The sequence below is a fragment of the Pinus tabuliformis genome, chromosome 1_2, assembly GCF_031772625.1.
Source record: "Pinus tabuliformis cultivar Carrire ecotype Pingquan chromosome 1_2, CPIR1, whole genome shotgun sequence".
NCBI lineage: Eukaryota > Viridiplantae > Streptophyta > Pinopsida > Pinales > Pinaceae > Pinus > Pinus tabuliformis.
The window spans coordinates 1,192,206,841-1,192,231,788 of NC_142298.1; the positions used below are offsets into that span (position 1 = coordinate 1,192,206,841).

The window sequence follows — 24,948 nt, forward strand, 5'->3', positions numbered from 1 at the left end:
GATGTTGATGGAAAGGGAAAGAAGCATGCTTAGTAGTGTCGGGTTAGGATAGGAATTCTGGGCAGAGGCGGTGGAGACAGCATGTTACCTGGTCAATAGATCACCTTCATTGGTGTTGGAGGATAAGACTCCACAAGAGGTATGGACTGGTAACAAACCGTCTCTTTCACATCTGAGGGTATTTGGATGTGATGCATATGTACATTTTCCAAAGAAGAAACGAACCAAGTTGGATAATAAATCTAAAAAGTGTATCTTTATTGGGTATAAGGATGGTTTAAAGGGTTATAAGCTTTGGAACCCAGAAATAAGGAAGGTTGTGTACAGTCGAGATGTGGTGTTCAGAGAGGCGAAAGATGTTATTAAACATGAAGTCCAACCAAAGGAACTGTTAGAGCCTAAATCTGCCTTAGGTTGAAAGAAGGCAAAATTTAGGGTAACCACAAACCATGCTCAGTCTGGTAGCTAGCCCTACCAGAACAGGAGAGGGCTCTCTCCGGGTCACGCTCAGTGAGGAATAAACAATATGGTCTGAGATGACTTAAACTGAATACTGATTTTAGGCTAGTAAATAAATGTGACAGAGGTAACTTTTTGAATGACTGAATTTTCTGGGCTGTATGGGACCAAAGGACCACCTGAGCTGGGAAATTAAATCAAGGGCACAGGGTATTTCTCGAGGCAAGATAGGCAGGAGGTTTAGCAGTCAAACTGAAATAATATGGAGTGGAGAGACAGTTGAGAAAGCTGAAAAGGGCGTATACATGAATCCTTTTCAGACATAAGAAAACACAGAAAGTATGAATGCTTTACAAGGCAGAGCATAAAAATGGATTCTACCTTTCCTACTTAAGAACATTCAAACTGGAAATGATTTTTTGAATGAAATGTAAAATATAACAAGGCACATATGAAACTGAAAGAGGAAACATCTGCTAAACTTCATACCACATGAATCTCATGAATCAGAGCCGCATCCTTTTATTAAATTCCTAGCCAAAATGTACAATGAAGCACTGAGTTTTTTTCTCCACACCGTTCCCAGAAATTCCAACCAACCCTTAGAAATGATTTTTCAATACAATAAATAGACTTAGAGGTGGGAAAACAAAACGATGGAAATAGGGAGCTGTAACAACTACAATCATGAGGATAGAAGAAGAGCTGTCCATCTGTTCTAAAGACAGAACAACGTTACATTATTGCACTAGAAAGTTTTGATGACCAATCAAAAGGCGAAAACTGTAGCTGTAGATCATAACTGAAGTCAAAAATAGGTAGTCGAATCCGGTTCCTCTGCCATGGTAGATGTCTTCATTCTAAACTTAGCTTTCGGTATGTTCACCTTCCCGTTGCCGTTTCAATTTTTTTTTATTTTTTTTAATAAACATAGTTTTGAATTTTGCTTTTGATGACGGGAAACAGAGCTCCGCCAATCCCAAACTGACAGCCCTTGGACAACTGTAGTTTTCCCATCGACTCCTCTAGCGTTTGTCCGTCATTTATTTAAAAGCAGACATTTTGGTTCATTTATAACGTAATTTGTATTCCACAAATCTTTTGATGGCGTAACTAGAGGTGATGAACCAACACTTAACTTGTGAAGTGCCGCAATTGATTCTCTCATAAAACTGGCTTGGAGCAGAAAATTTGAGTTGTTTCAGAAATTTGATGAAAAAAATGGTGAAAAACTGCTTTGGAGGCTCTGTGCACCGCACGCGCGCCCAGTGCGCCCGCGCCTCCTGGATGCACTGCGCCAGAGGGGAAAAAACATTGTGGAAGGAGGCCCAGTGCGCCGCGACCTCCCAATGCGTCGCGCCTTCTCCAAATGCGCCGCGCCAGTTGCCCATCACCTGTCAATGGCTCTGCTTCATTCGCTGCTCGTTGCATACAAGAATATCAAGTGGCCTCCACCATTTCGATTTCTTCCTTCCACTATAACAAACCAATAAATACACTCACATTTTTATACAATGCCAGTTTGAAAATACCAGCAACGTATCCCTCATGAAATGGAAAACTCAAAACCTGGTTAACGAAACAAAGTCAAAATGTTGCAAAGTATACTGATGTACTATAAGACTTGTGGTATAAGAATTCACAGCCTGTTTGATAGCGAGGTCCGGCATGATGGGGAGTCCCTTTTACTCGATATCTGGGAGTCCAGAGATGATATTTCAGAGCCTCGATCAAGCATACTCAAACGAAATTGCCTTTCACTATCTAAAAACTGTGGACTAGGAATCCCATCAAGAAAAGACCGGAAGAAGGGAGTCACATGTATGGGCAAGCAACACTCAGCGAATGAAGACATGGGGACAAGTCTCTCATCTTCTTGTTCAGTCTGCTATGATGAAATTACATGTTGAGCTACAGTTGAGCCACAATATCCATCCTTTCTTCTTACATGGACTTGTTCTTTTTCTTCAATATTGGCAGAGTTGGTCTGAAAGCTTCTATTGTTGCAAACAAACACAGGTGCCGCAATTTGAAGTGGGTTGTTTTTGGGCATGTCAATGAAATTCATATAAGAATTTGAGCCAAGACTAAACTCAGAACTTTCCTAACAGTTCTTCTCACATGGTTCACACAGTTTAGGCATGGAAGGCATATGAAGCCTCTTTGAAGGTATACAGGTTGCTTCTGCGCCTTTCTCCTTCTCAGTTAGAAGAGGTGTTGAAGTGTTTGGTCTAAGGTCAACACATGGACTTGATTCCTTCATCTCATCCTTTTTTCTCAAGTGACTGCCCTTTCCTTGAATCAGCATTCCATCCAGTTCCTCTGAAGAATTTTCATGGTTTTGATTTCAATGTTTCTACTTTATGTTTCTGGACTAGTGTGCTTAAAATTTCTGCTTGATGAGTCAAAGCTGAAAGCTTTGGATCATTATTTGAAACAAACACATTTGTAGCTTGGAACCTTGGTTGACTGGCCTCTCAATTGCAGCAAAGGGATCACGTGGGCTTGAATGGCCAAAGGATACCAAGAATCCTTTGTTGGTTATTTGATCATTTGGCAAAACAGCAAGGGCTGTTCTAAACTACATCATGGATTCCAGCCCTCTAACCTCAGTCGTCAATTTAATGGCTCCATCCCCTGGAAATACTCCTGAGATATTACTGGTCCTAAATTTCTTAGGGCATACTGCAGAGTCCACTGTTTTAAGCATGCTTTCATTTTGAACCACAATCCTTTGGTTGTTTTCATTAACATGGATCTGTTCATCATTTTCCTTAGATAATTCTTCCCTTTTAGCTTGCTTTTTACACAACGCATTAAAACGGTTCTTGACAGCATTGTCAGTCCTGCCCTGAACTACTTTTGTGATATTTGTCTAGCGGTTGCCAAATTTTTTATGTGCCTCGAACAAGATTATATCCTCTTCCTACGACCAACTCCCCTTTTTATAAGCTATACTCAAGTATGTGTTCCATCTTCTCCTGCACTGTCTGCTTGTTTTGTCTTTCAATTGAGATGCAATGTTAGCCCACCTATGGACTCTGTGTGCCGCATCCAATTAACACACAGTCGGCCTTAATTCAATCTCCTAGTTGGAGGAGCCTGTAAAAATATATCAACAAGGACCATTATTATTTTTTTAGCAAAAAATGGACTTGGGACTTGATTTTTCATCTCTTCAATTCGAGCAGCATTTGACTCAGAAACTAGAATCTTCGCTTTGATGTAAGAATTCTTGTGAACAGAATACGAAAATTCAGAGCTTTTAGAGAGAAGCATTTCCTTGGCAACGAGAGTATCATCAGCAGGTTTCTGAAACTATGAATTAGATGCACATTGTCCAGTACCATGATAACATGAAATTTCTGTAGTCTGGGTACCCCTAGCAGTGCTACATCTTTCTTGTTTATCTCTTGAAGTACTATAGCTGTCCACTGTAGCACAGCCACCACTAAAATGGGCCTCACCTCCTGGAAGATAAAGTATCATTTTTCTAAGAAGATTAGGCCATATTGAAGACAGTTTCCCATCTTTTTGTTTAAGCATAGGATATACATCCAACACTGTGCGTTGCACTGGGTGAACCCATCCATATTCTATGGTAGTGCTATCAACTACACTTTTCAGATATCTAGCCATCAAGTCCACAAGCTCTAACCGACAGAGATACAGGGTACTGTCAAACATCTCATGTCCTTGAACATATATTTCACCCAGGCTTACGCAAAAGTTCCAACTTGGCCTTAGTTGCGACTGTGCTGTGATAGTTAGCAGCCTTCCGCAAGGCAGTTTCATAAACTAGGAATGCTGATTTAAAATAACTCATGGGCAGTGTCCCCTCTCACCTGCTCAAGTCAACTTCAACTGATCTTCTTGGATGCAAATGGATGTAAAAACAATGGAATTGCCTTATAAAACTGAGAACTTGATTTTTGCTTCATACAAACCCATTTTTGTAATGTTTTGGCTTTGGCTCCTTTCACATTTTAAAACAAACTTTGTTTCTTTTGACTTTGAATAATGGTTCCTCTGTTGATTTTTTGTAGGGATAGGAGCTGATGGATCCTGGCAAGGTGACCAGGGCTGCCTGAAGGACTGTAGAACTTAAAAACCTTAACCATCATGTATTAAACAAATTTCATGATTTCTTCTTCAAAACAGAGTTTTGAAGAAGAAATATCCTTCAGTCTTATTAATGATGAAAATCTTGAACTAAAAACTTATTGAAAACCTCCTCATGGCCTATGGGCATTATTTAACAATTCTGAAGACCAAACCCTAGACTTAGAAACTAAAATGAATCTTTTCCGACCAAAATAGCATCTATGACTGTAAATGACGTGAAATGAACTTTGATGAATTTTGACCAACCCAGCAGGTACAAACATGAGGGAAACAAGTGAAGAGACCCTTCCGTCAGATAATGGCATGCCCCTAGCGGAATGCAACTGAGTGAAGCGAGCGAGACACCTAAAAATGAAATGAAAAAAGAGTTTTGATCTCTGACAGAGGGCTACAAAGACCGACTCTAACATTGGCTCCAATGGGGATGGTGGTTCCTTGGAGGTGCCAAGAACTGCAGATCTTTGGGAGAGAAGACAGTGCTTTCGTCCATTGGGCTATGGAGTCATTATCTTGACAAACAACGCCAAGACTTGGACTCATTTATTGAATGAAACTTTGACTCAAACTAACTCAATTTTAAACTGAAATGACTGCTAAAATGACTGGAAAAAAAATAAAATAAAAAAAAGTGACTTTAACAAACTAATTCAAAATGACAAAGACCTGAACTTAAAACTTAAAGCTTGGTGGTAGTACATGACCACCTGTGTTTCTTACCAGACAATATACCATCAAACTATATCAAAATGCCAATGCAACCAATCAAGAAGATGCCTTCTTGATTGATTCTCCTGATCAGATCTTCTGGTCAACAATGAATATTGGTAACTGGGCATTCAAAAACACAGTTGACCATGATCTCCTTCATCACTGAATATTGCAATAATCACCTTCACTGCTGACTGCAACAGATTTGCCATTGGATCTTGAAAAGTATGAAGATTGACCTCCTGCTGAAAAAACAAGGTATCCTTTTCTCTTGATTCTGGTCTTTCTTCATAATGTACTTCAATAAGAGTATGTTCTTGGTCCTCAAAAAATTCTGAACAAGTAGATGAGCAGATTTCCTCTTCAAAGAACATTTCAAAACATGAAACATAGGAAGAAGAATCTGAAATGGAATCCTGAATGGTTTGATCTTCGGTAGTCTGAATATATTGTAGGTCATCTTCATATGATATGACAGCCAGATTCTCATTACATTCATCACTTTCATCAATCATGAGAAAAGCAACTTCAGATGATTCTTGAAACCCAACACTAACATTTATATCATCTACCACAAATTCATCTAGAGAAACCTTTTTACTTACTTGAAAAAAATTCTCATCTTGTTGTTCATGAACAGACTGGATTACCTCTTTATGAAGGCTTTGTTTTGATGACATGAGAACGTTTGGATTCATAACTCTGTCTTCTTTATTCCAGATGATTTTAGCAGCGGGGTTCTCCTTCATGAGATTCAGCACACTGTATTCTTGGTCATTACAATCTGACTCTGTATCTGAAATAACTGTCCTGACATTATCACATTCTGGAATTAGAACCAGACTTCCTTGCATGCTGTCTTCTTCTATGGACAGATCTGAAACGACACTTTTTCTTTCATCACTTTCAGCCATATGGACATCTTCAACCCGCTGATCTATAAAGCTGTTTACCGGACTGTCATCCTTTTCAGAAGAGGAAGAAGTTCCACCATAATCTTCTTGACCATGTGCACACTGCAGATCTGTGTTGACTTGCGCTGTAACATGACCGTGCAAGAGTTGATCTATCTCATCTTCAAATCGAGGAGATAATACTTTTTGTTGTCTTCTACTCAAACAATGATTTTCTTCATTAATTTCAAGTGAAGGTGTACACAAATTTTCCTCATACAGCTGATCCATTTCATGTAATTTCTGTTGACTGTCAAGATGCAAAATCCCTTCATCTTCCACCATACTAAAATCTTGATCATGCTACAAAGTTTCCTGAGCATCTTGATGGGACTCCTCTAGTTTCTCTTCATGTTGCTGAAATGGATTCTTATATAGAGCCTCCATGATTTCTCTGTCCATCAAGTCATCACGCCCATAAAAATTCTCAAGATCTTCAATAAAACTATGGACATGGCTACAACAGTCCTGAACTAAAGCCAAGGATGGATATGACTCCTTATACCTTTCAAAGAATGTTGTATGAAAATCTTTTAAATAATGAATATAAGCAGGTGGCAAACTTTCATACCAAGATCGAGTTTCATCTTCCAAAGTAGCCATAAACATTTTCATCAAATAGCCATCAGGAAAATTGATCTTTAATTTATGCACATGAATGTGAAATTTCACCAGATGAAGAGCAACGTCATTACCTTCCACATTTTTGAACATAGGCAAATTCTGAAGCCAATCCACCTTGGGCATTTTATTTGGAAAACCTGGGATGTGATCTCGGCTCATAGGAGCATATCTCCTTGCAACCCAATCCATCTTGAAAACCTTAAAGCTACTGACCTTTCTGCAGTGGAGTCACCATGAAGCACCGACTGCTGGATTCTTCAGTGAATGGAGTCACGAGGTGAATGATTTCAGCCTTCTTATGTCTGATCGTTGTTCACCATCAATAATCAGCTCTGAACTTGATATATGTACTGGGGCAAGACAATCTACAAGCAAACCATTTTGTCCCCAGTGGAGTCACCACTATGTTAGAGCCTAAATCTGCCTTAGGCTGAAAGAAGGAAAAATTCAGGGTAACCACAAACCACGCTCAGTCTGGTAGCTAGCCCTACCAAAACAGGAGAGGGCTCTCTCCGGGTCACGCTCAATGAGGAATAAACAATATGGTCTGAGATGACTTAAACTGAATACTGATTTTAGGCTAGTAAATAAATGTGACAGAGGTAACTTTTTGAATGACTGAATTTTCTGGGCTGTATGGGACCAAAGGACCACCTGAGCTGGGAAATTAAATCAAGGACACAGGGTATTTCGCGAGGCAAGATAGGCAGGAGGTTTAGCAGTCAAACTGAAATAATATGGAGTGGAGAGACAGTTGAGAAAGCTGAAAAGGGCGTATACATGAATCCTTTTCAAATAGAAGAAAACACAGAAAGTATGAATGCTTTACAAGGCAGAGCGTAAAAATGGATTCTACCTTTCCTACTTAAGAACATTCAAACTGGAAATGGTTTTTTGAATGAAATGTAAAATATAACAAGACACATATGAAACTGAACGAGGAAACATTTGCTAAACTTCATACCACATGAATCTCATGAATCAGAGCCGCATCCTTTTATTAAATTCCTGCCCAAAATGTACAATGAAGCACTGAGTTTTTTTCTCCACACCGTTCCTAGAAATTCCAACCAACCCTTACAAATGATTTTTCAATACAATAAATAGACTTAGAGGTGGGAAAACAAAACGATGGAAATAGGGAGCTGTAACAACTACAATCATGAGGATAGAAGAAGAGTTGTCCATCTGTTCTAAAGACAGAACAACGTTACATTATTCCACTTGAAACTTTTGATGACCAATGAAAAGGCAAAAACTGTAGTTGTAGATCATAACTATAGTCAAAAATAGGTAGTCGAATCCGGTTCCTTTGCCACGGTAGATGTCTTCGTTCAAAACTTAGCTTTCGGTCTTTTCACCTTCCTGTTGTTGTTTTAATCTTTTTTTTTTTTTTTTAATAAAAATAGTTTTGAATTTTTCTTTTGATGATGGGAAGCAGAGCTCCGCCAATCCCAAACTGACAACCCTTGGACAATTGTAGTTTTCCCATCGACTCCTCCAGCGTTTGTCCGTCATTTATTTAAAAGCAGAATTTTTGGTTCATTTATAACGTAATTTGTATTCCACAGATCTTTTGATGGCGTAACTAGAGGTGATGAACCAACACTTAACTTGTGAAGTGTCGCAATTGTTTCTCTCATAAAACTGGCTTGGAGCAGAAAATTTGAGTCGTTTCGGAAATTTGATGAAAAAAATGGTGAAAAACTGCTTTGGAGGCTCTGTGCGCCGCGCGCGCGCAGTGTGCCACGCCTCCTGGATGCGCCGCGCCAGAGGGGAAAAAACACTGTGGCAGGAGGTCCAATGCGCCACGACCTCCCAATGCGTTGCGCCTTCTCCCAATGCACCACGCCAGTTGCCCATCACCTATCAATGGCTCTGCTTCATCCGCTGCTCGTTGCATACAAGAATATCAAGTGGCCTCCACCATTTCGATTTCTTCCTTCCACTATAACAAACCAATAAATACACTCACATTTTTATACAATGCGAGTTTGAAAATACCAGCAATGTATCCCTCATGAAATGGAAAACTCAAAACCTGGTTAACGAAACAAAGTCAAAATGTTGCAATGTATACTGATGTACTATAAGACTTGTGGTATAAGAATTCACAGCCTGTTTGATAGCAAGGTCCGGGATGATGGGGAGCCCCTTTTACTCGATATATGGGAGTCTGGAGATGATATTTCAGAGCCTCAATCAAGCATACTCAAACGAAATTGCCTTTCACTACCTAAAAACTGTGGACTAGGAATCCCATCAACAAAAGACCGGAAGAAGGGAGTCACATGTATGGGCGAGCAACACTCAGCGAATGAAGACATGGGGACAAGTCTCTCATCTTCTTGTTCAGTCTGCTCTGATGAAATTACATGTTGAGCTGCAGTTGAGCCACAATATCCATCCTTTCTTCTTACATGGACTTGTTCTTTTTCTTCAATATTGGCAGAGCTAGTCTGAAAAATTCTATTGTTGCAAACAAACACAGGTGCCGCAATTTGAAGTGGGTTGTTTTTGGGCATGTCAATGAAATTCATATAAGAATTTGAGCCAAGACTAAACTCAGAACTTTCCTGACAGGTCTTCTCACATGGTTCACATAGTTTAGGCATGGAAGGCATATGAAGCCTCTTTGAAGGTATACAGGTTACTTCTGGGCCTTTCTCCTTCTCAGTTAGAAGAGGTGTTGAAGCGTTTGGTCTAAGGTCAACACATGGACTTGATTCCTTCATCTCATCCTTTTTTCTCAAGTGACTGTCCTTTCCTTGAATCAGCATTCCATCTAGTTCCTCTGAAGAATTTTTCATGGTTTTGATTTCAATGTTTCTACTTTACGTTTCTGGACTAGTGTGCTTAAAAGTTCTGATTGATGAGTCAAAGCTGAAAGCTTTGGATCATTATTTGAAACAAACACATTTTGTAGCTTGGAACCTTGGTTGACTGGCCGCTCAATTGCAGCAAAGGGATCGTTTGGGCTTGAATGGCCAAAGGATACCAAGAATCCTTTGTTGGTTATTTGATCATTTGGCAAAACAGCAAGGGCTGTTCTAAACTACATCATGGATTCCAGCTCTCTAACCTCAGTCGTCAATTAATGGCTCCATCCCCTGGAAATACTCTTGAGGTATTACTGGTCCTAAATTTCTTAGGGCATACTGCAGAGTCCACTATTTTAAGCATGCTTTCATTTTGAACCACAATCCTTTGGTTTTTTTCATTAACATGGATCTGTTCATCATTTTCCTTAGATAATGCTTCCTTTTTAGCTTGCTTTTTACACAACGCATTAAAACGGTTCTTGACAGCATTGTCAGTCCTGCCCTGAACTACTTTTGCGATATTTGTCCAGCGGTTGCCAAATTTTTTATGTGCCTTGAACAAGATTAAATCCTCTTCCTACGACCAACTCCCCTTTTTATAAGTTGTACTCAAGTATGTGTTCCATCTTCTCCTGCATTTTCTGCTTGTTTTTCTTTCAATTGAGATGCAATGTTAGCCCACCTGTGGACTCTGTGCGTCGCGTCCAATTAACACACAGTCAGCCTTCATTCAATCTCTTAGCTAGAGGAGCCTGTAAAAATATATCAACAAGGACCATTATTATTTTTTTAGCAAACAATGGACTTGGGACTTGATTTGTCATCTCTTCAATCCGAGCAGCATTTGACTCAGAAACTAGAATCTTCGCTTTGATGTAAGAATTCTTGTGAACAGAATACGAAAAGTCAGAGCTTTCAGAGAGTAGCATTTCCTTGGCAACGAGAGTATCATCAGCAGGTTTCTGAAACTGTGAATTAGATGCACATTGTCCAGTACCATGAAAACATGAAATTTATGTAGTCCGAGTACCCCTAGCAGTGCTACATCTTTCTTGTTTATCTCTTGAAGTACTATAGCTGTCCACTGTAGCACAACCATCACTAAAATGGGCCTCACCTCCTAGAAGATAAAGTATCATTTTTCTAAGAAGATTAGGCCATATTGAAGAAAGTTTCCCATCTTTTGGTTTAAGCATAGGATATACCTCCAACACCGTGCGTTGCACTGGGTGAACCCATCCATATTCTATGGTAGTGCTATCAACTACGCTTTTCAGATATCTAGCCATCAAGTCCACAAGCTCTAACCCACGGAGATACAGGGTACTGTCAAACATCTCATGTCCTTGAACATATAATTCACCCAGGCTTACGCAAAAGTTCCTGTTTGGCCTTAGTTGCGACTGTGCTGTGATATTTAGCAGCCTTTCGCAAGACAGTTTCATAAACTAGGAATGCTGATTTAAAATAACTCATGGGCAGTTTCCCCTCTCACCTGCTCAAGTCAACTTCAACTGATCTTCTTGGATGAAAATGGATGTAAAAACAATGGAATTGCCTTATAAAACTGAGAACTTGATTTTTGCTTCATACAAACCCATTTTTGTAATGTTTTGGCTTCGGCTCCTTTCACATTTTAAAACAAACTTTGTTTCTTTGTTTCTTCTGACTTTGAATGATGGTTCCTCTGTTGATTTTTTGCAGGGATAGGAGCTAATTAATCCTGGCAAGGTGACCAGGGCTGCCTGAAGAACTGTAGAACTTGAAAAACCTTAACCATCATGTATTAAACAAATTTCATGATTTCTTCTTCAAAACAGAGTTTTGAAGAAGAAATATCCTTCAGTCTTATTAATGATGAAAACCTTGAACTGAAAACTTATTGAAAACCTCCTCATGGCCTACAGGCATTATTTAACAATTCTAAAGACCAAACCCTAGACTTAGAAACTAAAATGAATCTTTTCCGTCCAAAATAGCATCTATGACTGTAAATGACGTGAAATGAACTTTGATGCATTTTGACCAACCCGACAGGTACAAACATGAGGGAAACAAGTGAAGAGACCCTTCCATCAGATAATGGCATGCCCCTAGTGGAATGCAATTGAGTGAAGCGAGCGAGACACCTAAAAATGAAATGAAAAAAGTGTTTTGATCTCTGACATAGGGCTACAAAGACCGAGCCTAACAGGAACCTAAGAAGATATAGTTTGAGCTAAAGGAGAAAGAATCAGACTCTACAATAGAGGAGGAATCAGAAGATGAAGAGCCACAAACTCTGGGTGTGAGAAGATTAGTTCGAGAAAGAAGACAGGCAAAAAGGTATAGTCCATCTACTTTCTGTTCAAATTTTTCTTTATCTATTACTGATGATGATCCCAGAACTGTGAAGGAAGCAGTAGATTCAGAGGATGGAAAACTCTGGAAAGAGGCCATGGTTGATGAAATGGCATCTTTGCAGAAAATGAGGCTTGGGATCTGGTGGAGTTTCCAGCTGGAAGGAATCCCATTGGCAGCAAATGGGTGTTCAAGAAGAAGACAAATGCAGAAGGAAAGGTGGAGAAATACAAAGCTCGGTTGGTAGGAAAAAGTTATTCCCAAGTACCGGGAATTGATTTTGGTGATATTTTTTCTCTTGTTGTCAAGGTAACTTCTATTAGATTACTTTTATCTGTTGTTGTTGCTTTTGATTTTGAGGTAGAATAGATGGATGTGAAGATAGCATTTCTTCACGGGGATCTGGAATGTTGGAAATAATACTGAGAGGGGGGGTGAATCAGTATTATCTAATTCTTTTAATAAATCTTCCTTATTTGTTCTTTGAATTATTTTTGCATGTCAGTACCATAAAATAATGAGCATGAACAAAGAAAACAGATAGTCACACCAAAGAACACAAGATGTAAGGTGGAAACCCAATGTGGGTGAAAACCACCTACTGCAATATGTCTCTATCTTCTTTCAAATTAGAAACTCCTTTTACAATGGTTTTGTACTGGTGCAGTCCTTTACCAGTACGTAGGCTGCAACCTGCAGAGAGCTACAACTCTCTCTCGTTTTCCAGTCTCTCCTGGAAGGGAGCTACAACCCCCTACTTCTTTACAAGGACCACTTTTCATAAATTTTCAAACTGGATTCATAAGCATCAAATGATCATCAAGTATAAGAGAATCACCCAATCAACTGTAGTAACCAAATCAACAATAGTAGGACCAAACCCAGAACACAACAATGATAAACAATGATTTTAAGAGAAGTAAGCAGCTTCACCCATGTACTGCCTGCTTACAGTAAGCACCCTGCTCAACTGCTCGCCTGCTTACGTACGCACCCTACTCAACTGCTCACCTGCTTATGTACGCACCCTACTCAACTGCTCGCATGCTTACGTACGCACTGTAGTCAACTGATCACCTGCGTACCTCGCTCTGAGTCTATTGAACTGCCTGCGGACCTCCGCACCTGCAACCCTTTTGTGCCTGCGTACCGGCGCACCTGAAACGCTTCGTTCCTGCGTATGTACGCACTTTTCTTTCACTGTACCTGCGTACCTTTGGGCATAGATGATTTCAAGACTTCAGAAATAACCCAGACAGTCAGATCTACAGATCTGAACATGCGCCGAAGAGATCTCAATCCATCAGTAGATTCGCCTTATTTAGATCTAGACATACTCCCAAGAGATCATAATATTTCAGATCTATCCCTCATAAGATATTCAATCCAAAACATGCTCAAGCCAAATGATCTCCTTTGCTTTATATAGGAAAGCTCTTCCTTAAATCATGGATCAATACCACGGGCCGACACCATAATAACACAATACCGTCGGCTAAATACCAAGAGTAAAACATAAGAAAACCCCACATGTAAATTTCTTTGCCTTGAAATGTGTGCACTGGGGGTACGCACCTCCTGAACGGGATAACTGCGGGTATGTACGCACTTTATGTAACACTGACCTGCGTGTACGCACCTTATGTAAGGTGTACCTGCGTACCCCTTATTTTCTTCAATATTTGATAGCTGATCATCAATCTCTGCTGCTGACTTGAAGTACTGTGATCTATCACCTGAATGGGTTGCCATCAAGGACAACACTTTAGCCATAATGCCAACAATCTCCCCCTTTGGACTTGATGGCAACCTCAAAACTTCAGCTTCATTCTCCCCCTTTGACATCAAGGGCAAAGGGTTATGCTCCCCCTAAGAACATGCTCCCCCTGAATATGAACCAGATCTGCAACGAAGAACCATAATCCACCATGAAAGAGATAGAGACATATTGCAGCTACTTCCAAGATCTCCTTCTGCACATCCTCCATAATGCCAACAATGCATTATATGCTCTCCCTGAACCTGTACCATCAATGAGAAGAGGTTCAGCAATAAGATGATGCATCAACAACCCCCAGCTTTTGCCTGAGGTATTCAAAAGTGTCCCTGGGCAATGGTTTGGTGAGAATATCAACTTGTTCCTTAGAAGGAACATACTCCAACTTGACCTTCTGTTCAAGCACTTGTTCCCGGAGAAAATGATACTTGATTGGTATGTGCTTGGTTTTTGAATGCATAACCGGATTCTTTGAGATGCTGATTGCACTTGTGTTATCACATAAGATGGGGATAGGTGGTGTACAAGTGATTTGAAAATCCTGCAAAGTCTGCATCATCCAAAGGAGTTGGGTGCAACAAGATGCAGCAACAACATAATCCGCTTCAGCTGTAGACAAGGCAATCGAACTTTGTTTCTTGCTGAACCAAGATATCAGTCTGGAACCCATAAAGAACGCACCACCACTTGTGCTTTTCCTGTCATCCACGTTTCCGGCCCAATCTGCATCTGTATAAGCATGAAGTGTAAGATCTGTATCTCTAGGATACCATAAGCCATAATTTTGAGTCCCTTGAAGATATTTGAAAATTCTCTTCACTGCCTGAAGATGAGTCTCCTTCGGATTTGCCTGAAATCTTCCAACTATTCCAACTGCATGCATGATGTCCGGTCGGGTACCTGTCAAATAAAGTAAACTTCCAATCATAGATCTGTAGGTTGGTTGATGTACTGCTGCAGATTCATCATTTGCACTGAGGCTACATCCTGTGACCATGGGTGTACATACTGGTTTTGCATCTTCCATACCATATTTCTTCAAAATCTGTTTGAGATACTTGGTTTGAGATAAAAAGATTCCTCCTTCTTTTTGTTGGATTTGCAAACCAAGGAAATATGTCAGTTCTCCTAGCAAGGACATTTCAAATTCTTTCTGCATGACCAAGGCAAAGCTTTGACTCATAGCTTCTTCATTGCTCCCAAAAATAATGTCATCTACATACACAACAAGTATTAGCAATTTGTCATTTTCAACTTTTATATAAAGATTGCTATCTGCTGATCCTTTTGAAAAGCCTTGTTGATGAAGATATTTGTCCAAATGGTAGTACCAAGCCCTTGGAGCTTGTTTGAGACCATAGAGAGCCTTTTTCAATCTGCATACAAGATTTGGATTATTTCCAAGAATGAACCCATCTGGCTGTTCAATGTACACTTCTTCTTCCAAGTCTCCATTCAGAAAGGCTGATTTCACGTCCATTTGAAATACTTTGAAGTTTTGAAAACTTGAGAGAGCAAGGAACATTCGGATGGCCTCAAGTCTTGCAACAGGAGCAAAGGTTTCTTCAAAGTCTATTCCTTCTTGCTGCGCATACCCTTTACAAACAAGTCTGGCTTTGTTTCTAATTACTTCTCCATTTTCATTCAATTTATTTTTGAAGACCCATTTTGTTCCGATAACATTCTTATCTTTTGGTCTAGGAACCAGCTCCCAAGTGTTGTTCTTTTCGATCTGCTCAAGTTCTTCATCCATTGCCTTCACCCAACATTCATCTTTGCATGCCTCTTTCACATTTTGTGGTTCAGTAGAGGAGAGTAATGCCAAATAGCTTGAAGCTTCTGCAACTGTTCTTCTTGTTTGTACACCTGCTTCTTTCTGCCCCATAATCTGAGATTCTGGATGATTCTTCTGAACATATCTGGATGGAGTCTTTTCTTCTATTCTTGTTTGCTCCTCTGGTTCTTCTTGAGGTTCTTCTTCTTCATCATTCTGTCGTTGGGGGTAGCCTTCATCTTCTTCGATGTCTTCATGATGTACTTGCCTAGGAATGTATCCCTTCTCATCAACCACTACATCAATGCTGTCAACAATTCTGCCAAGTCTTTTATTGTAGCATTTGTATGCTTTGCTATGTGGAGAGTAACCAAGAAGAATGCCTTCATCTGCTCTAGGTTCAAGTTTGCCAAGCTGCTCATCAGTATTCTTGATATAGCATTTGCTCCCAAAGATTTTGAAGTGCTTTACCGAAGGAGTCCTACCACTCCAGAGCTCATGAGGAGTTTGAGTGCTGTTCACCCGGACATTTGTTTTTTTGAGAATAACAACTGCAGCATGTGCAGCTTCACCCCAGAAAGTTGCGGGAGTTCCTTACTCATCAAGCATAGCACGAGCCATTTGTTGGACTGTTCTGTTCATTCTTTCCACAACTCCATTTTGCTGAGGAGTTCTTGCTGTAGAGAATTCTCTTCTTATCCCATGTTCTTCACAGAAATCGAAAAATTCATTTGAAGTAAATTCCCCACCTCTGTCGGATCTGAGGCACTTAATTTTGTGACCTGATTCATTTTCAACCAAGGCTTTGAAGGATTTGAATTTTTAAAATGCTTCATCTTTGTGCTTCATAAGTCCTAACCAGACAAACCTGGAGAAATCGTCAATGAATAATATCAAGTATTCTTCTCCTCGAGGTGTTCTTTTCCTGAAAGGACCGCATGTATCTGTATGTACTAGCTCAAGAGGCATGCTAGCTGATCCTTCTTTCTCTGGAAAGTTAGTTCTGGTTTGTTTTCCAAACTGACATGATTTGCATATGGTGTTGTCAGGAATTTTGATATCTGGAAGATCGCGAACTGCCTGATATTTTCATGCTTTCCTTATTTGTGAAAAGCTTAGATGTCCCAACCTCCGATGCCATAACAAGTGCTCATCATCCTTGCTCAGATAGCATTGTTGTTGTCCCTCTTCAAATATGTACAGATTATTTGGAGTTCTTTTGCCTTTGATCACTGTTTTACCTGTATCAAGATCACGAACAAGACATCCATTTGATCTGAATATAACCTCGGTTCTTTGATCACACATCTGGCTGACACTTAGAAGATTATGCTTCAATCCATCAACATACAAAACATTTCCAGCCTTGACCTTTTCTTTTAACTGAGCAATGCCTTTTCCTTTTATAGTTGCAAGAGTATCATTTCCAAAAGAGACTCTCTTTCCTTTTTCTAGAGCAGAATATGACTCAAGTTTTTCTTTATCACCTGTCATATGCTTCGAACATCCACTGTCAATGTACCATAGATTTTCCTGTCCCTCTGCATAAAATGCTATCCCACATCTTTCTGTTTGTGGTTCCTTTATTCTCCATGTTTTGGTGCTTGAGGCTTGTTCCTTTTTCTGCTGAAACCTGCTCCTGCATTCAGAGTCTTCATGACCAAAGTTATTGCAAATAGAACATTCAACTTCATTTTCAAGAACCGAAAAGTTGTTATAGGTCCTTTTTGTAATCCCGGTCATACTTCTTTGTTTTTGAGCTTCCCTAGTCATGATCGTTTTATATGCAACACATTGAGCTGCTTTGTGACCAAAGTTATGGCAAGAAAAGCATTGTCCATTGAAGAAACTTCTGCGGTTATCGAATCTACCAGCCAATTGATTGTAATTTCTATTGTCATCTATTCTTGAACCAAATTGAGAAGATTTTACCTGTGGCTGGTTGTAGCTTTTGTTCACTCTTAAGATGGATTGCCCCTGATAGTTTTTGTTTGTAATTCGTCCCTGCTTTACCTGATGATCTTCATTGTGCTTTTGCTCATTTCTTCTTGCTGCATCAAGATAACTTTTTGAGGTGGATGCTTGAGAAGTTTCTCCATTATAGCCCAGACCTGTCTTGTTTAGTGGAGACCGCTACACATTGATAATCTCATCCAAAGTTTCAGATCCTTTGACAAACTTGAGATTAATAGCTTTTGTTTTCTCAATCTCTTTTCTAAGACCAACAATTTCACCTTCTAATTTTTCAAGATGTTTTTCCTTTTCATCAATTTGAAATTGTAGAGTATCAATGATCATGTTCTTTTCTTCTATACATCTCTTGAGTCTAGTAATTTCATCATAAAGGTTATCCACATCTATAGCATCCATATAATCATCATCTTCAAATGCCATTAACAACTTATATTCATTACCTTGTTCATCTTCATCACTGTTTGATAGACCATCACTATCTTCATGAGTGTAGTAGCTTTTCTTATTTGCATTATGTTTCTTGTTCCATCTAGCAGGTTCCTTTCCTTTATCCTTATAAGGACATTTTGCAGCATAATGACCTACTCTTCCACAAGCAAAGCATTTAAAAGGTAACTTACCTCTGAACCTTCCAAAACCCCTTTGAAGATTTCTGACAAAATTTGATTCTTCTTCCTCTTCTTCTGGGACGTGGCTTGCTTCATAATAATATCCTTTGCCTGATGCCTTGAAAGCAGCTTCTCTTCTGTCTGATGGACCTCCCTTTCTCATTTCATAAGCAGTTAGAATTCTATGTAGCTGAGACATAGTAAGAATTCGTAGATTTTCCTTTTCTTCTATTGCAGATACTTTAGATTCAAACTTGGGGGACAATGATCTTAGAACCTTTTCAACCACAATAGCCTCTTTTATTTCTTCACCCAAATTTTTCATACAATTAACAACCTCATCTACCCGAAGAAAATAGTTAGCCACACTTTCATCATTATACATTTTGAGAGTCTCATACTGAATTCTGAGAGTTTGAAGTTTAGCACGCTTTACCTGTTCATCTCCTTCATAGCTCGTGACAATTTTGTCCCATATCTCTTTTGCGGATTTATAGTGCATTACCTTCATGAATTCTGATTGAGATATACATCCTAATAGAGTACTGACTGCTTTCGCATTTGTTTCATACTTCTTTTTCTCGGCTGCATCTGTAGGAGTAGCTGAAGGAAAAGCGTAGCCTGTCTCTACGATGTCCCAAACTTCTGTACCAAGAGATTGAAGATAGGCAGTAACTTTTACCTTCCAATAATTGAAGTTTGTCCCATCAAAAACCGGTGGCCTGATTGATGCTTCTCTCTCGTAGTTGCTCATGATGAACGATCTACCTTCAAGCGATCAAGCTTCTCTGAAGGACCTGCTCTGATACCAATTGTTGGAAATAATACTGAGAGGGGGGGTGAATCAGTATTATCTAATTATTTTAATAAATCTTCCTTATTTGTTCTTTGAATTATTTTTCATGTCAGTACCATAAAATAATGAGCATGAACAAAGAAAACAGATAGTCACACCAAAGAACACAAGATGTAAGGTGGAAACCCAATGTGGTGAAAACCACCTACTGCAATATGTCTCTATCTTCTATCAAATTAGAAACTCCTTTTACAATGGTTTTGTACTGGTGCATTCCTTTACCAGTACGCAGGCTGCAACCTGCAGAGAGCTACAACTCTCTCTCGTTTTCCAGTCTCTCCTGGAAGGGAGCTACAACCCCCTACTTCTTTACAAGGACCACTTTTCATAAATTTTCAAACTGGATCCATAAGCATCAAATGATCATCAAGTATAAGAGAATCACCTAATCAACTGTAGTAACCAGATCAACAATAGTAGGACCAAAACCAGAACACAACAATGATAAACAAATATTTTAAGAGAAGTAAGCAGCTTCACCCATGTACTGCCTGCTTACAGTAAGCACCCTGTTCAACTGCTCGCCTGCTTACGTACGCACCCTGCTCAACTGTTCGCCTGCTTATGTACGCACCCTGCTCAACTGCTCGCCTGCTTACGTACGCACTGTAGTCAACTGCTCACTTGCGTACCTCGCTCTGAGTCTATTGAACTGCCTGCGGACCTCCGCACCTGCAACCCTTCTGTGCCTGCGTACCGGCGCACCTGAAACGCTTCGTTCCTGTGTATGTACGCACTTTTCTTTCACTGTACCTGCGTACCTTCGGGCATAGATGATTTCAAGACTTCAGAAATAACCCAGACAGTCAGATCTATAGATCTGAACATGCGCCGAAGAGATCTCAATCCATCAGTAGATTCACCTTATTTAGATCTAGACATACTCCCAAGAGATCATAATATTTCAGATCTAGCCCTCATAAGATATTCAATCCAAAACATGCTCAAGCCAAATGATCTCCTTTGCTTTATATAGGAAAGCTCTTCCTTAAATCATGGATCAATACCACGGGCCGACACCATAATAACACAATACCGTCGGCTAAATACCAAGAGTAAAACATAAGAAAACCCCACATGTGAATTTCTTTGCCTTGAAATGTGTGCACTGGGGGTACGCACCTCCTGAACGGGATAACTGCGGGTATGTACGCACTTTATGTAACACTGACCTGCGTGTACGCACCTTATGTAAGGTGTACCTGCGTACCCCTTATTTTCTTCAATATTTGATAGCTGATCATCAATCTCTGCTGCTGACTTGAAGTACTGTGATCTATCACCTGAATGGGTTGCCATCAAGGACAACACTTTAGCCATAATGCCAAGAAGATATAAAGGACAACACTTTAGCCATCAAGGACAACACTTTAGCCATCAAGGACAACACTTGAGCTAAAGGAGAAAGAATCGGACTCTACAACAGAGGAGGAATCAGAATATGAAGAGCCACAAACTCCGGGTGTGAGAAGATTAGTTCGAGAAAGAAGACAGCCAAAAAGGTATAGTCCATCTACTTTCTGTTCAAATTTTTCTTTATCTATTACTGATGATGATCCCAGAACTGTGAAGGAAGCAATAGATTCAGAGGATGGAAAACTCTGGAAAGAGGCCATGGTTGATGAAATGGCATCTTTGCAGAAAATGAGGCTTGGGATCTGGTGGAGTTGCCAGCTGGAAGGAATCCCATTGGCAGCAAATGGGTGTTCAAGAAGAAGACAAATGCAGAAGGAAAGGTGGAGAAACACAAAGCTCGGTTGGTAGCAAAAAGTTATTCCCAAGTACCGGGAATTGATTTTGGTGATATTTTTTCTCTTGTTGTCAAGGTAACTTCTATTAGATTACTTTTATCTGTTGTTGTTGCTTTTGATTTTGAGGTAGAATAGATGGATGTGAAGATAGCATTTCTTCACGGGGATCTGGAAGAGGAGATCTACATGAAGCAACCTGAAGGCTTTGCGGTGAAGGGTAAGAGAGAAATGGTATGCAAGTTAAAGAAGTCTTTGTATGGGTTAAAATAGTCACCAAGGAGGTGGTATCGGAAATTTGATACATTTATGAGGGGACTTGGATTCACTAGAAGCAAAGCCGATCACTGTGTGTATTTTAAATTAATTGGTGACCATGTTATTTATCTAGTCTTATATGTGGATGATATGATGCTGGTTGGAAATGATAAAGAAATTATCCAGGATTTGAAGACCCATTTGTCCTCCAAATTCAACATGAAAGATCTTGGTGCTGCAAACTATATTTTGGGCATGGAAATTAAAAGAGATTGGACAAAGAGGAAGCTCTGGTTAAACTAGAGGAATTATGTCGAGACAATATTGCAGAGGGTTAATATGTAGGATAGTAAACCGGTGAAGGTTCATATTCCTATAGGTGTAAAGTTATATGCTAAACAGTGTCCTATGACATAGGAAGAGGAAGAGGACATGTCCCGTTTTCCATATGCAAGTGCAATCGGTAGCTTGATGTATGCGATGGTCTGTACTAGACCAGACATTGCACATGCAGTGGGAGTATTGAGCAAGTTTATGTCAAAACCAGGGAAGGAGCATTGGACAACAGTGAAGCGGGTTTTCAGGTATTTGCATAGTACAAGTGATTATGGTTTGTGCTACCAAGGAAGACCAGGATTGGACAGAGTGTTGGATATTCATGGCTTTGTTGATGTAGACTGGGTTGGAGATTTGGATCAGAGAATATCTACAAGTGGGTATGTGTTTAGCCTATTTGGAGGTGCAGTTAGTTGGATGAGTAAGAAACAATCTGTAGTGGCACTATCAACTACAAAGGTAGAATACATGGCAACCACTCATGCAAGCAAGGAAGTAGTTTGGTTGTAGAGATTGTGTTCAAATATGGGGTTAGTACAGGGAGCTATAAGGATAGACTGTGACAGCCAAAGTGCAATTTTCTTGGCAAAGAACCCTGCATATCATTCAAAGACAAAGCACATTGATGTTCATTATCACTTTGTGAGGGATATGATAGAAGACAAAAAGGTGTTGCTAGCAAAGGTGGAGACTTTGAAGAATATTGTAGATGCATTGACAAAATCTGTGAGCTCTGAGAAATTCTCTTGGTGTAGAGAAACAATGGACATTGCAGGGCTGGATAAATGACTAAGCTCTCTTGCGGCCCCCTGTGGAAAGAAAACAACAAGTGGGAGAATGTTGGGTTCTGTTATATTCTTTCCACGACTAGCCCACGTAGTTAACCAGGGGGTTAGAAGGGGGGTGGAGCCCCCCCTTTGTTCCGCTGATTACATGGTAGGGGGAGTCATAGGGGGTTTGAGGGGTGCAAGTAAACCCACTCTCTGGGGTTCGGGGCAGCGCCCCGGAAAATTTTGGTTTTGGACCTATGTTAGGTTGGGCGGACCTACCTATGGTTTTGTACATGTTTTTTGCACATGGTTTTGGACGTGATGGTTTTCGGTCCATGGTATTGGATGCTTTGGCATGTATAAATATGTATTGTAACATTGAAAGGAAAATAATGAAAAATCATGCTGGTGGTCTCGGTTTTGGGATCCAGGGGAAAATCTCTGTGTATATGTGTTTTATGTGTTATTCTCTCGCATTGTTTATTTTCTATGTTTTATAATTTGTATGCAGGTAATTTCTGTATGGGATTAAAATCTACAGTTCATCATCCATATCAATGCTTTTGGAGTGGAAAAAGTGGAGGAATAAGCTCACAGACCATTTTTACTGGTGGGACCTAGTTTGGCAAAACAAAGTCTCAAACCTTCTAGGAGCATTTTGAGACATCAAAAAACATGTTTTGGGGGTAAAACTTTGCACTTTAGCACGACACCATTTCATCCTATTATACACATAAAGATATTTCCAGTTGCATAAGAAGCGTGTCAATCGAAGTCTGTATGCAAAAGTTATGCTACTTAGAAGTTGGCCTTCCTGTTTTAATGCCTATAGTTCAGGAGGATCCCGCGTCAACCTCCATTCTTCATGGAAAATGGCCTAGGCATGTATTATGATGTAAAATGATCTAGAAGAGTCTATTTTGTAACTCTAGCTAAGAGTCGATGTAGTCAAAATTAACCACTAGTAGGATATCAGGCTGTGTTATAATCGACCCACTAGGAGGAAGAGGCATTTTCCATTCTTTCGAGAGAATTTTGTTCCATAGCATAGAAAATATAGTCATGAGAGGTAGGAGGTAGAACACACAAAGAGGATATGTACACTGTAGCAGCCCATGGGCCACATACATTACTTCTTTGTAACTACAGGCATATTTCTAGACAGAGAAAGAGAGCAAAGAAGCCTCACCTCCTAGCTGGGTTTTCTCTCAAAAGGGTTCCCTAGAGAGAATATTTTGTGTCTTTTTTGTGTATGTGATCTTGTTTTTTTGTTCTCTACTTTTCTGCATAATTTCCATTCACATGCATGCACTAATTACAATTAAATATATGAATCTAGAATTTTAATAAAATTGTAATAGTGTAAAATCTCAGATTTTTAATATAATATTATCATATTTGTTGTGATGAATTTTCCAGTGGAATATGCATCGAATTTATGGATCATTTGGTATCAGAGAAAGTTTCTTTGGGTATTTTGTGGAGATTGCAACGATCTAGATTGGCGGGGTTGAAAATTGTAAAACCCTAATCATGGGCAACGAATATGTAAATCAACCTCGTGATCCTGCAGAGGTGAGGTTTATGTGGCTAGAACAAAAATTCATATATATCAACCACAATGTAATAATCCTCATGGAAGCCTTGAATATAAAGTTGGAAATATTTGGAGAAGATGTGGGTTCGAATGTAGAGGACAAATGAGAATGGGGATCAGAAGATTAGGGAGAAATGGAGAACTAGTCGAAGAAAGAACCCAAAAGAGATTAACCCAGTTCAAGTGTCATGAACCAATCACAGTGCCTATTTAAAATGGAAGAAAAATTTGATATAAGGTTGTACCATGGTGAGATTGACACTTTGAAGTTGAACCATTGGTTGTAGAAAATGCAAGTTTATTTCGGTGTCCATGAGATCGAGGAAGGGAAAAAGATCTCATTCGCATGGCTGAAGTTAGTGGGTTGTGCACTGACTTGGTGGGAGAGCCACAAGGAAACCTTGAGGTTGGAGGGAGAACCTCCAGTGACTAAGTGGGAAGATTTCAAAACCCCCATTAAGTCACATTTTTATCCCATTGCCTACATGGAGGACCAGTGGATCCGGTGGAATTACTTCAGGAAAAACTCAGGCCAAAGCATGTAGGAGTACACCATGGCATTCAGGGAGATTTCTATATTGTTGGGTATCTCTCCAAATAACCCTATTTTACTCCTGAATTATTTTGGGGGTATACACTGCCATCTGTGTGAGCATGTGATGTTGTTCAAGCCCAAATCTGTGGACAAGGCTTGTTAATAGGCACAGTACCTGGAGAACATAGACCTGAAGAGAGCGCAATCAAGTGGATCAAAGTAGGAGGAGAAACATGACGCTTCTAAGGAGGGTAAGAAGAAAAAAAAGGGGGAAAATATAAAAAACCCACATCCACAACACACAAGTGAAAATATCCTAACAACCATTGCAATAATTGCAACATTGATGGCCATACAGAGGATAAGTTCTAGAAGTTGCACCCATAGCTAAACGTGAAGAACAAGAAGAAAAATGATAAGAAGAAGAATGTCATGGCCACGGATTTGAAAAACCAAGTTGAAAGCAACTCATAGATGGATGAGAAGATCATTTGTACATCAACACAGAAGGAGGTGAATCGGAGTATCCTTCAACAACAGGAAGAGAAAGAAATGACCAAACTCTTCCATATAAAGATACAAGTCAAGAAGATAGAGATTTATGCTCTATTTGACTCAAGACCACAGGTGAATCTCATTATAGTAGAGTCATTCAAGTTCATGATCATCCAAGCCCATATCCAT

General features: G+C 39.7%; 2 pseudogenes; both read right to left on the minus strand.

The window, feature by feature from the left end:
- Positions 1 to 1,945: 1,945 nt before the first annotated feature.
- Positions 1,946 to 4,146, minus strand: LOC149210499 (transcription factor MYB124-like; annotated as a pseudogene).
- A 4,713-nt stretch (positions 4,147 to 8,859) lies between these two features.
- LOC149210500 (transcription factor MYB124-like) lies at positions 8,860 to 11,028 on the minus strand (annotated as a pseudogene).
- Between the last annotated feature and the right edge of the window lie 13,920 nt (positions 11,029 to 24,948).